The sequence below is a fragment of the Aquarana catesbeiana genome, linkage group LG03 (assembly GCF_042186555.1).
Source record: "Aquarana catesbeiana isolate 2022-GZ linkage group LG03, ASM4218655v1, whole genome shotgun sequence".
NCBI classification, from domain to species: domain Eukaryota; kingdom Metazoa; phylum Chordata; class Amphibia; order Anura; family Ranidae; genus Aquarana; species Aquarana catesbeiana.
In genome coordinates, this window is record NC_133326.1 from 653262761 (window position 1) to 653271414 (window position 8654).

The 8654-nt window shown below is 38.8% G+C and overlaps 1 protein-coding gene across 2 annotated transcripts in view; it reads right to left on the reverse strand.

Annotated features, from left to right (window-relative positions):
* Nucleotides 1-8654, reverse strand: part of PLPPR2 (phospholipid phosphatase related 2) — a 32819-nt gene that overhangs the window by 22571 nt on the left and 1594 nt on the right. The gene's annotated exons all lie outside the window — the stretch shown is intronic.

Below are 8654 nucleotides of genomic sequence, written 5' to 3' on the forward strand. Positions count from 1 at the left end.
GTCATAAAATAATTCTGGTTGTTCCATACGTTCTTTCTCTCTCACTATAAATGGATGTTCCAAAAAATATGGTAAGGTTATTTTCTACGTATCCCTTGAAGGACCACAAATTATTTTCAGAGATGCTGCTGGGATCCTATTGTTTTTGAATGAAACGATCTGCCAATTTATAGATTAAGGGGCAAGTTCATTTAAACTAGCAGAATGTTGAAACAGTTCATATTCATAGATGGCAGGTATGGCAATTGCTGTATAGCTTGGCATGCTATTTTGGTGAATAGGTGAATGAACACCTCATAAGCCAACTTTCCCCTTGGTGTTTATCAAATTTTATAGAAGTTTCCCTAGCAGACTTGCACAGTATAGACCAGGGTTTTCAACCAGGGTTCTGTGGAACCCTTGGGTTCCTCTAGAGGTTGCTAGGGGTTCCCCAAGCAATGGTCAATTTCTGCCTCTCAGGTAAGTTCTCAGGGACACCATTGATCTTTTTCTTTATCTGTAAGGGAGTAATTCTTCCCAATATCCACAAATGTAAGAAGCATTCTTCTCATTGACCATCACACTAATGTATGATGAGTTGTAGATTTTCCATTTTTAGCAGGGGTTCCCCAAGACCAGAGAATTATTTCCAGGGTTCCTCTGTGTTGAAAAGGTTGAGAAAGGTTGGTATAGGCAATGATAACTTGGCAAATCTCAACGTCATTTGTCACAGTCATGATCCACCTCCATATCCCAGGAAACTGTTGCCACCAACTATCTAACAGAACAGACAGATGTTGCCTTCATTAAAGTGGGTAAGCTAGCATGCTCCCATTATTTTCTGGAATAAGCTGACGTTCCCATGTTTCATGTTTCCAATGTTACAACTGTTGCTGCAAACTAATAAACAACCAAAGTGCTGCGCTTTCACATGACAAATAATATGTATATTCAATACACTACTAAACTGTACATATCAAAACAAATATCTTGAAAAATCTGTGAAAGAATGCATAAGTTCAATATTTGATGTGTGAATCCGACATTATGAGGGTTTCTGCCACACTGAGATGCTTGTCAAATGTGTATGACTCTTAAATTATAGAGAAGCCATATAGAGCTTTATGCTGTTGTCACCGACGCATTTCATCATGACATCTTCTGGGCATGGACCATCACTTGTGATAAAACGCGTCGGTAAGAGCCTGTTGTGATGTCAACACATTCACCAGAAGTGACCACGTAAGTGCGGTTTTCTATAAAATCTTTCATTTGTATACAGCTCTGTTTTACCTATTTTGTGTGTAAGTGCAATTTTAGTTATTTTAATCAATTATATGTCAGTTTTCATACCATGTGGAGCCTCTGGTCACCTTTTTCTCTCCACAAACGAATGGAGCAATAACCGGAAAACACCTTGGGAGTTGACATCCCCTTTTGTAAAAGGTCCATGTGTTGGAGGAAGGCTGGTGACCTTATTTGTTTTGTGAAAGCACAGTACTATGGTTAAAACAATATTTACCCAAAGAGCACAAAATTGGAGTTTTAGGGTGCAGAAAGATCAATCAAAAGCAAAATTTACAAAAAAAATATAGAATTTTATTACATAGATTTTATAAAACGATTAGCAAAATTTTAATTTCAAAGATCAATCAAAAGCAAAATTTACAAAAAAAAAAATATAGAATTTTATTACATAGATTTTATAAAACGATTAGTAAAATTTAGGCCATAACGACCCAGTGGTCAAGGTACAAAAGTGTGATTGTCTCCACGTTTCACCACAAACATGGCTTTTTCTGGAGCTTTTGTAGAACCTTGTTATTTGATATTTGCCACTAAAACAAAAAATATAAAATCAATTTGATGTCAAATTGATTTTATATTTTTTGTTTGTGATGAAACGTGGAGACAATCACACTTTTGTACCTTGACCACTGGGTCGTTATGGCCTACATTTTACTAATCGTTTTATAAAATCTATGTAATAAAATTCTATATTTTTTTGTAAATTTTGCTTTTGATTGATCTTTCTGCACCTTAAAACTCCAATTTTGTGCTCTTTGGGTATATATTGTTTTGTCATATTTAAAGGAGGTGGTGCATTTAGTAGAGTCTCCAAGCTCCAATACCAATCTGATAAATTACAGTACTATGGTTGTTTATTCGTTTTTGGCTGTGGCAAATATCTTATAGTGCGCTAGCGGCTCACTATTTTTTGGGACAGATTTCCACTAGCGCGGTTACTTTCTAAAAAAAAAAACTTTTTTTTTTTCTCAAACTTCAAGATTATCTTATGAGATTTTCCATCTGATTCTCTCTTGTTTAGGTGTCTGGAGATGTTCTTTTATATTGTAATTATCTGCTGTGTTTATGGCGTCCAAAGTCTCCTTGTCTGATTGACAGACTGCCTACATCCGGGCTGATCATCTGCAGATAATCTCTGCATGTTCAATTACATGCAAATGGGTGCGAATGGCTGAGGGCTTTGAATGGGGCTTCCCGCCTGCAGCTGTTCACAGGAATCCCCTCGGTGTCTCCAGTGGGAAATTGTAGTCAGCCCCATAAGCAAGACAGTCTGTGCCCAGAGCCAATCATCCGTATAATTTCTGCACGTGCGTTCTCGTGCTAACAGCCATGAATGATTGCAGGTATAGTCAGCCACCCATTTCATTTAATGGGGCTCCCCACCCTTAGCTGTTTGTAGGAAACCCTGCTAAGTCTTCCATGGGAAATCTTTGCTAGTGGGAATCAGGGCTAAGGGGGAATCTTCCGCTGGTGTTTCCACTGGAACTAAAAACAAACTTTTGTCTACAAAACTATCACTGCTTTGAGCTTCTGCTTCTTCATTTTAATTTCTAGGCTCACCCAGTCACCTTCTATGATTTGCAAGAAACTAATAAGCACAACTAAAAAATGAAAATCAGTTTCCCTCTAGACAATTATAACATCTTAAAAATGGTTAAAGTTGAGAGCTTATGGGACAGCCAATGTATGGAGATCTCTGCACCTCCTGTTGTGGTCTAAAAACAGATGATGGGCACTGATACACCTCCAACATAACCCGACCAATGTAATACAAGTCTACAAGACTCTATACAACATACTGTATAACACAATACAAAATATAAAATTGCTTGATCAATGATACGCTTCAATGACCTGACCATAACATATTATCATACTACAATTCTATTGGGCATGCTTATCTTTGCACTCCTACTGTATTAAGATATTGCGAGGATACTCAGGAGTTGGGTTACTGTAATAAGATACTACAGGGGTAATAAGACACTCAGGAGCTGGGTTACTGTAATAATATATTAAAGGAGTAATATGATACTTAGGACATGGGTGGCTGTAATAAGATATTACAGGGGTAATAAGACACTCAGGAGCTGGGTTACTGTAATAAGATATTACAGGGGTAAGAAGACACTCAGAAGGTGGGTTACTGTATTACAGGGGTAATAAGACACTCAGGAGCTGGGTTACTGTAATAAGATATTACAGGGGTAAGAAGACACTCAGGAGCTGGGTTACTGTAATGAGATATTACAGGGGTAATAAGACACTCAGGAGCTGGGTTACTGTAATAAGATATTACAGGGGTAATAAGACACTCAGGAGCTGGGTTACTGTAATAAGATATTAAAGGGGTAATAAAATACTCAGGAGATGGGTGGCTGTAATAACATGTTACAGGGGTAATAAGACACTCAGGAGCTGGGTTACTGTAATAAGATATTACAGGGGTAATAAGACACTCAGGTGCTGGGTTACTGTAATAAGATATTACAGGGGTAATAAGACACTCAGGAGCTGGGTTACTGTATTACAGGGGTAATAAGACACTCAGGATCTGGGTTACTGTAATAAGATATTACAGGGGTAAGAAGACACTCAGGAGCTGGGTTACTGTAATGAGATATTACAGGGGTAATGAGACACTCAGGAGCTGGGTTACTGTAATAAGATATTACAGGGGTAATAAGACACTCAGGAGCTGGGTTACTGTAATAAGATATTACAGGGGTAATAAGACACTCAGAAGGTGGGTTACTGTATTACAGGGGTAATAAGACACTCAGGAGCTGGGTTACTGTAATAAGATATTAAAGGGGTAATAAGATACTCAGGAGATGGGTGGCTGTAATAAGATATTACAGGAGTAATAAGACACTCAGGAGCTGGGTTACTGTAATAAGATATTACAGGGGTAATAAGACAATCAGAAGGTGAGTTACTGTATTACAGGGGTAATAAGACACTCAGGAGCTGGGTTACTGTAATAAGATATTAAAGGGGTAATAAGATACTCAGGAGATGGGTGGCTGTAATAAGATATTACAGGGGTAATAAGACACTCGGGAGCTGGGTTACTGTAATAAGATATTACAGGGGTAATAAGACACTCAGGAGCTGGGTTACTGTAATAACATATTACAGGGGTAATAAGACACTCAGGAGCCGGGTTACTGTAATAAGATATTACAGGGGTAATAAGACACTCAGGAGCTGGGTTACTGTAATAAGATATTACAGGGGTAATAAGACACTCAGAAGGTGGGTTACTGTATTACAGGGGTAATAAGACACTCAGGAGCTGGGTTACTGTAATAAGATATTAAAGGGGTAATAAGATACTCAGGAGATGGGTGGCTGTAATAAGATATCACAGGGGTAATAAAACACTCAGAAGGTGAGTTACTGTATTACAGGGGTAATAAGACATTTAGGAGCTGGGTTACTGTAATAACATATTACAGGGGATATAGGATACTCAGGAGTTGGGTTACTGTAATAAGATACTACAGGGGTAATAAGACACTCAGGAGCTGGGTTACTGTAATAACATATTACAGGGGATATAGGATTTGGGTTACTGTAATAAGATATTACAGGGGTAATAAGACACTCAGGAGCTGGGTTACTGTAATAATATATTAAAGGAGTAATATGATACTGAGGAGATGGGTGGCTGTAATAAGATATTACAGGGGTAATAAGACACTCAGGAGCTGGGTTACTGTAATAAGATATTACAGGGGTAATAAGACACTCAGAAGGTGGGTTACTGTATTACAGGGGTAATAAGACACTCAGGAGCTGGGTTACTGTAATAAGATATTACAGGGGTAAGAAGACACTCAGGAGCTGGGTTACTGTAATGAGATATTACAGGGGTAATAAGACACTCAGGAGCTGGGTTACTGTAATAAGATATTAAAGGGGTAATAAAATACTCAGGAGATGGGTGGCTGTAATAAGATGTTACAGGGGTAATAAGACACTTAGGAGCTGGGTTACTGTAATAAGATATTACAGGGGTAATAAGACACTCAGGTGCTGGGTTACTGTAATAAGATATTACAGGGGTAATAAGACACTCAGGAGCTGGGTTACTGTATTACAGGGGTAATAAGACACTCAGGAGCTGGGTTACTGTAATAAGATATTACAGGGGTAAGAAGACACTCAGGAGCTGGGTTACTGTAATGAGATATTACAGGGGTAATAAGACACTCAGGAGCTGGGTTACTGTATTACAGGGGTAATAAGACACTCAGGAGCTGGGTTACTGTAATAAGATATTAAAGGGGTAATAAGACATTCAGAAGGTGGGTTACTGTATTACAGGGGTAATAAGACACTCAGGAGCTGGGTTACTGTAATAAGATATTAAAGGGGTAATAAGATACCCAGGAGATGGGTGGCTGTAATAAGATATTACAGGAGTAATAAGACACTCAGGAGCTGGGTTACTGTAATAAGATATTACAGGGGTAATAAGACACTCAGAAGGTGAGTTACTGTATTACAGGGCTAATAAGACACTCAGGAGCTGGGTTACTGTAATAAGATATTAAAGGGGTAATAAGATACTCAGGAGATGGGTGGCTGTAATAAGATATTACAGGGGTAATAAGACACTCAGGAGCTGGTTTACGTTTACTGTAATAAGATATTACAGGGGTAATAAGACACTCAGGAGCCGGGTTACTGTAATAAGATATTACAGGGGTAATAAGACACTCAGGAGCCGGGTTACTGTAATAAGATATTACAGGGGTAATAAGACACTCAGGAGCTGGTTTACTGTAATAAGATATTACAGGGGTAATAAGACACTCAGGAGCTGGGTTACTGTAATAAGATATTACAGGGGTAATAAGACACTCAGGAGCTGGGTTACTGTAATAATATATTAAAGGAGTAATATGATACTGAGGAGATGGGTGGCTGTAATAAGATATTACAGGGGTAATAAGACACTCAGGAGCTGGGTTACTGTAATAAGATATTACAGGGGTAATAAGACACTCAGAAGTTGGGTTACTGTATTACAGGGGTAATAAGACACTCAGGAGCTGGGTTACTGTAATAAGATATTACAGGGGTAAGAAGACACTCAGGAGCTGGGTTACTGTAATGAGATATTACAGGGGTAATAAGACACTCAGGAGCTGGGTTACTGTAATAAGATATTAAAGGGGTAATAAAATACTCAGGAGATGGGTGGCTGTAATAAGATGTTACAGGGGTAATAAGACACTTAGGAGCTGGGTTACTGTAATAAGATATTACAGGGGTAATAAGACACTCAGGTGCTGGGTTACTGTAATAAGATATTACAGGGGTAATAAGACACTCAGGAGCTGGGTTACTGTATTACAGGGGTAATAAGACACTCAGGAGCTGGGTTACTGTAATAAGATATTACAGGGGTAAGAAGACACTCAGGAGCTGGGTTACTGTAATGAGATATTACAGGGGTAATAAGACACTCAGGAGCTGGGTTACTGTATTACAGGGGTAATAAGACACTCAGGAGCTGGGTTACTGTAATAAGATATTAAAGGGGTAATAAGACATTCAGAAGGTGGGTTACTGTATTACAGGGGTAATAAGACACTCAGGAGCTGGGTTACTGTAATAAGATATTAAAGGGGTAATAAGATACCCAGGAGATGGGTGGCTGTAATAAGATATTACAGGAGTAATAAGACACTCAGGAGCTGGGTTACTGTAATAAGATATTACAGGGGTAATAAGACACTCAGAAGGTGAGTTACTGTATTACAGGGCTAATAAGACACTCAGGAGCTGGGTTACTGTAATAAGATATTAAAGGGGTAATAAGATACTCAGGAGATGGGTGGCTGTAATAAGATATTACAGGGGTAATAAGACACTCAGGAGCTGGTTTACGTTTACTGTAATAAGATATTACAGGGGTAATAAGACACTCAGGAGCCGGGTTACTGTAATAAGATATTACAGGGGTAATAAGACACTCAGGAGCCGGGTTACTGTAATAAGATATTACAGGGGTAATAAGACACTCAGGAGCTGGTTTACTGTAATGAGATATTACAGGGGTAATAAGACACTCAGGAGCTGGGTTACTGTAATAAGATATTAAAGGGGTAATAAAATACTCAGGAGATGGGTGGCTGTAATAAGATGTTACAGGGGTAATAAGACACTTAGGAGCTGGGTTACTGTAATAAGATATTACAGGGGTAATAAGACACTCAGGTGCTGGGTTACTGTAATAAGATATTACAGGGGTAATAAGACACTCAGGAGCTGGGTTACTGTATTACAGGGGTAATAAGACACTCAGGAGCTGGGTTACTGTAATAAGATATTACAGGGGTAAGAAGACACTCAGGAGCTGGGTTACTGTAATGAGATATTACAGGGGTAATAAGACACTCAGGAGCTGGGTTACTGTATTACAGGGGTAATAAGACACTCAGGAGCTGGGTTACTGTAATAAGATATTAAAGGGGTAATAAGACATTCAGAAGGTGGGTTACTGTATTACAGGGGTAATAAGACACTCAGGAGCTGGGTTACTGTAATAAGATATTAAAGGGGTAATAAGATACCCAGGAGATGGGTGGCTGTAATAAGATATTACAGGAGTAATAAGACACTCAGGAGCTGGGTTACTGTAATAAGATATTACAGGGGTAATAAGACACTCAGAAGGTGAGTTACTGTATTACAGGGCTAATAAGACACTCAGGAGCTGGGTTACTGTAATAAGATATTAAAGGGGTAATAAGATACTCAGGAGATGGGTGGCTGTAATAAGATATTACAGGGGTAATAAGACACTCAGGAGCTGGTTTACGTTTACTGTAATAAGATATTACAGGGGTAATAAGACACTCAGGAGCCGGGTTACTGTAATAAGATATTACAGGGGTAATAAGACACTCAGGAGCCGGGTTACTGTAATAAGATATTACAGGGGTAATAAGACACTCAGGAGCTGGTTTACTGTAATGAGATATTACAGGGGTAATAAGACACTCAGGAGCTGGGTTACTGTAATAAGATATTAAAGGGGTAATAAAATACTCAGGAGATGGGTGGCTGTAATAAGATGTTACAGGGGTAATAAGACACTTAGGAGCTGGGTTACTGTAATAAGATATTACAGGGGTAATAAGACACTCAGGTGCTGGGTTACTGTAATAAGATATTACAGGGGTAATAAGACACTCAGGAGCTGGGTTACTGTATTACAGGGGTAATAAGACACTCAGGAGCTGGGTTACTGTAATAAGATATTACAGGGGTAAGAAGACACTCAGGAGCTGGGTTACTGTAATGAGATATTACAGGGGTAATAAGACACTCAGGAGCTGGGTTACTGT